Source organism: Schistocerca piceifrons, chromosome 7, assembly GCF_021461385.2.
Source record: "Schistocerca piceifrons isolate TAMUIC-IGC-003096 chromosome 7, iqSchPice1.1, whole genome shotgun sequence".
Classification (NCBI taxonomy): domain Eukaryota; kingdom Metazoa; phylum Arthropoda; class Insecta; order Orthoptera; family Acrididae; genus Schistocerca; species Schistocerca piceifrons.
Window position 1 is genome coordinate 130868856 of NC_060144.1, and position 5841 is coordinate 130874696.

Here is a 5841-nt window from a genome sequence, read left to right on the forward strand (position 1 = left end):
CTTCAGTCAGCCACGTGGTCTCAGATGTCCATGTTGATTAAAAGATTGGTCGTTGTGCGCAGATTCCAAAGAGTCCTTTCCCGGTGTAAAATTTCAATTATTTTATGAATTTTCGATTTTTTTTTCTAGGTGTTAGTACAAGTGTGGTGTTAGCTCGATTTCAGGTGTTTTCCGGTATGAGATTAGCTTAATACTACCCTTCTTAAGTATAAATCACGAAGAACTGATTTGCATGTCTATTTGCAGATGCAATTTTTTTTTTTTTTAATTTAACCTGTTCTGGATTTGAGTTTGGGGATCTCTCGGTCACCCAGTCCCCCTCCCCATGGTCATCAAATGTTCAAATGTGTGTGAAATCTTATGGGACTTAACTGCTAAGGTCATCAGTCCCTAAGCTACTTAACCTAAATTATCCTAAGGACAAACACACACACCCATGCCCGAGGGAGGACTCTAACCTCCGCCAGGAGCAGCCGCACAGTCCATGACTGTAGCGCCCTAGAGCGCTCGGCTACTCCCGCGCGGCCCCATGGTCATCCACTAAAGTCTTATATACTGGATCTAAGTTACTGATTTGTTTATTAAGTGCTATTTTCTACTCGAAACTATTTACTTGTACGTTCGGAAGGCTCATTTCGCTATCTGATAGTCTGATTTTCATTCCAGTTTGGACAATGACTGTGGACACGATCATATAAGCTCGTCACGTGACGCTGTTGGTGCCAATTGCTCTGTGAACTAAGAATTATAGAGAGGTCCAGGCGTAGCTAGTGTAGTTTCCTATATGTAACGATGTATGAATCATTTTGAGTGCTTTCCTACCTCCCTCCCTTTGTACCTTCCCACAGTCTAAGAGAAATATGGGCTGTGCTGGACTTACGTATTTCTGATTTATTTGGCCGATATAGTAATACCACTGTCCGCGGTGGTCATGAGAACTTTTATTCCCTGAACCCCCAAAAGCCATGTGGCGAGATATAATTATTCGCGATTTATATGGTAATAAATATGTAAAACATAGCGACTGGTTACATATTTATTACCAGATAAATCACCAATATATATATATATATATATATATATATATATATATATATATATATATATACTTCTGAACACTATTAAGGTATCCCGCATCTCGTGGTCGTACGGTAGCGTTCTCGCTTCCCACGCCCGGGTTCCCGGGTTCGATTCCCGGCGGGGTCAGGGATTTTCTCTGCCTCGTGATGGCTGGGTGTTGTGTGCTGTCCTTAGGTTAGTTAGGTTTAAGTAGTTCTAAGTTCTAGGGGACTGATGATCATAGCTGTTAAGTCCCATAGTGCTCAGAGCCATTTGAACTATTAAGGTAAATACATTATTTGTTCTCTATCAAAATCTTTCATTTGCTAACTATGCCTATCAGTAGTTAGTGCCTTCAGTAGTTAGAATCTTTTATTTAGCTGGCAGTAGTTGGCGCTCGTTGTATTTCAGTAGTTCGAGTAACGAAGATTTTTGTTAGGTAAGTGATTCATGAAAGGCATAGGTTATTGTTAGTCAGGGCCATTCTTTTGTAGGGATTTTTGAAAATCAGATTGTGTTGCGCTAAAAATATTGTGTGTCAGTTTAGTGTTGATCAGAATAAGTAAAGAGAGTAATGTCTGAGTACGTTCAGTTTTGCTCAGCTGTTTGAAAAGCAAATAACGTAAGGGTTTTATCAGCACAATCATTCATAAATTTTTCTAAGGGGAGGTTTCAGATTTTTTTGTTGGTTATAATTTTGAACAGCTCCGTTTTGCAGAGACTGCACTTACCACTATTGTTAATAAAATTCGAATGACAATATAAATATTTGGGCTTATTTATTTTAATTTATTTTCTATTAAGAGTTGCAGTAGTTTTTTCTCACTTTAAATAGAGTCGGATTAATTGAGTATCAGTACTTGCAATTCTTCATATAATTCGTAAGTTTTGAATTCATAGTTCTCACCCACTCACAGGATTGTGTGTAAGTCTTATCAACTTTTTTGCATATGATCTTTTGGAATAATTTTTAGCTTACTTATGTAATAGAGAACAGGAAAATTTTCAAAATGTTCCTTTAAAAGTGTAAACCTTGAATCCATATTGCTCAACATGGAGTAAATCATCGTGCTCAAAAAATCTTTTTCGTATTTGGTTTTGGGGGACTGTATAGATTCGTCACTACTTTCATAATCGAATATTCTTTTCTTTTCGGCTAACTTTTTATTTTTAAAATCTTTTGCAGATCGTAACTGTTTTTCTAAATACACCGACGTGCATCAGACAAGGATTGTTCGAATCCAATTTTCCGACATTCGTTGATCGAGTCACAAAATGTACGCATTTGTTGAAGATCAGTGCTTAAATGGGCTTGTACAGATTTCTATAATTTGCATGTAACATTAAAACGTGATAATATTTCACACCAAACATGCAATGATATTATACATTCCAAGCTGAGGATTTCGTCCAGAACTGAATCATAATCACTGTGTGTCTGATTTTTCCTTGATATTCTTTGAGCTTTCAATGCATTCAACAACATCGTCAGACTTCAATAGTGCAGCCTTCACAGCCTCGATTCTGCTGTCGCACCTTGTAGCTGACAAGGGTTTCATAGAATGCTTTAATTTGCCTGTGATTAATCTCCAGCGTCAGTATCAAATAAATTATCTAAACAAAACCAAAAAATCTTCCTGCTGCCGCTGAAGAATTAGCTGCGTCCACAGATAGCATATTCCAGTATGACAGCCGCAGAGTGTAAAAAATGCCCTGGGATTTATATTTAAGATTAGAGTTATGACTCCACTATCTATACCTGCTATATTTACCTCATTCTCATATCCTTGGCTACGACAGTTGTGAATGCCTAATCAATTTGTATTAGTAAGATATCTCTTGTCTCAGTTACGGCTACAAACCCGATAAAATTTTCTTCTATTGTGCCAACTGATACATCAAAAAATTTTAAGATGTCTGATATTTGTTCAACTCGAAGACAGTCTCCTGTGCAGTCGAGCAAAATCGAATAACATTTTGCATCCGTTACACTACGAATCACTTTATCAGTAAATGTTTCTGATAACAAAACGTTCAATTCGTTCTGAATATCGTGGCCTAGAAATGGTGTGGAAGTTTTGCTTGTCACTAATGCGTTTATGTGTTACCTTAATGTAGGATCACATTCAGAAATCAGTTTAAACAAGTTTATGAAGTTACCAGAATTCTCACCGTCGCCGCCTATATTGAAAGATTCTCTGTGACCTCTAATGCCAGATTATGAGAGATTAAGGAATTAACAGTATCAGCTAACATCTGAAACAAGCTGTGCCAATGTTTTTGGTATTCACGAATAAGCCTTTCGTTTTCTTTGTATACTGTTTTTTCAAGTCAACGGCCTTGCCGTAGTGGCAACACCGGTTCCCTTCAGAACACCGAAGTTAAGCGCTCTCGGGCTGGGCTAGCACTTGGATGGGTGACCGTCCGGTCTGCCGAGCGCTGTTGGCAAGCGTGGTGCACTCAGCCCTAGTGAGGCAAACCGAGGAGCTACTTGATTGAGGAGTAGCGGCTCCGGTCTCGGAAACTGACAACGGCCGGGAGAGCAGTGTGCTGACCACATGCCCCTCTGTATCCGCTTCCAGAGAGGATGACACGGCGACCGGTCGGTACCGTTGAGCCTTCCAAGGCCTGTTCGGACGGAGTTTAGTTGTTTTTTTTTTGTTTTTTCAAGCTTTAGTCCTTTTTCTAACGTCACCCGTCGGAACGTAAGTCATATGTTCATTGGTTTTCTCACGTCTTTGTAAAATACCCTACTACTTAAGTGTTTCTAGGCAGAGGACCCGCCTTGTACCATCAGTTTGTGAATTGCCAAGTAGTCTTCATGGAAAATTCAAAACTTCATTTCGAGAATTTGAATAAACCGGCAAACGACGATATCAACACAATTATTGAATTTTCTTCATAAAAGAAAATTAGAAAAGTGTCTATGATCGTCCTATTGCGGATAAATCTCATCATTGTTATTTAACTTCTGTGTAGGACTGCTTTGAACAATATCGTGACGCTGAGAATCCATTAGGGGAAACGCCCACATTCTCGCATCCGAACTAACAAATGCTTCTTTAACTTCAGAGCTGACATCACTGCTACTTGGCAAAGAACACAGCTGTTCTTCGTGAGTTCCACTGTTCAACACAGGGGTTTCAGATTCTGATTGGCTACAGTTTGGTTCTAAGTCTGTTTCCGACTTTTGTGGTTCTTTACTTTACTCAGTACATCTGGAGTATTTCTCAAATTCAACGGAGTATCGTATCGGACGTGACATTTGTTTTTTGAAGTCGAAGTAGTCGATTCGGATGATTCTATGCTACAGGATGTAGGTATTTTTTTTAGAAACTTCATGGTACCTGTACTTAAATTCGATACAGCTCTTTCAGCTTTTCTTTTTCTTTTTGCCGAACGAGATTCCCATTCTCTCGTTATATCTCTGTCTCTGTTGGAGTTTGGAATTGACATATTAGAGATACAAAGGCCGTGTATTCTATTTGTAACCTGTAAATAATAACATTTTTACGTGTTCGCGTAAGTATCCATAGTCCGTCGACTTAAGTGTGTCGCATGAGGATTGGGTGATGAGGAAGTAAAATATGGTCCCTGCATTGTGGTGGAGGCTGAGGGAGCGGGGCAGGGGGCAGAGGCGGGGGCGGAGGTGGGGGTAGGGGGTGGAAGTGTTTCTCCCAATCATGCATCGCTACCAATTCAGGAGCCGCCCACCTTTCAGCAGCTATCCCACAAATGAAACACTGAAGTAACAACGTTTCGTGCAAGTGTATTATAGGTAGGTTCATGTTCAAATGTGATATTAATATGTAGTGATCAATTTTACCCTGATGCACCAGGAACAGTTTCATCACTAATTATTTTATTAAGTACCACCGGGCACCCATTCGCCGAACAGCTATATAAAGTACCGCAACTGTTTTTGCGCGGCTTCTGGCAGCAGTGAAAAAGCATGTTGTTAAGCCCGCCCGGGTTGCCGCGCAGTCTGGCACACTGCTTCCAGAGCGGGACGGCGTCTCGGTCCCCGGCACAAATCCGCCCAGCGGATTAGCGGCGAGGTCCGGTGTGCCGCCGGTCAGCTTGTGGATGGTTTTCAATGCGTTTTTCCATCTACCTCGGAGAATGCGAGCTGGTTCCCCTTATTCCCCCTCAGTTACATTGTGTCGGCGATTGCTGTGCAGCCGGCCGGTGTGGCATCTAGTGATACAGCAACAGTGTGCTGTAGACTACTAATTGCTTCCCCGATGTGTAGCCATCCTTACTGATGTTTGCTGTCAAGATCTGAGACGCCTTGCAGACGCAGTCCAAGAACAACGACGAGGAAGAAATCGTGAAGTGACGCTACTTCAAGGTAAAGCCCGAATATTTCTGCTAGACTAACAAAAAAACTATACAGGATTTGGGTTGGGACGTCATTCCGCATCCACCTTATTCACCTGATCTTGCGCCTTCAGATTTTCACCTTTCCATCTCTCTATCGTAAAACCTTCAAGGAGGTTTTTTTTTCGGATGAAAATGCACTACGTACGCGGCTCGATGAGTTCTTAGCCTCAAAACCACATGATATATACAGGAATGGAAAAGCTGCCCCAACGATGTCAAATTGTTGTAAGCAGTAAAGAAGAATATGCTATTGATCACTGAAGCTCTGTTATGTGTATCTGTTGCGTTTATTAAAGTTATGGAAAAATGCTACGAAACCAGTTAGGTTGCCATTTACCACCTCTGACATGCGGAAGTTCCAAATATCGTCCCTCCCACGCTCATTCACACACCAATACA

General features: G+C 40.8%; 1 pseudogene; it reads left to right on the top strand.

Moving 5' to 3' along the window:
- The first annotated feature begins 3389 nt into the window (after positions 1–3389).
- LOC124709201 lies at positions 3390–3507 on the top strand (annotated as a pseudogene).
- The last annotated feature ends 2334 nt before the right edge of the window (positions 3508–5841 follow it).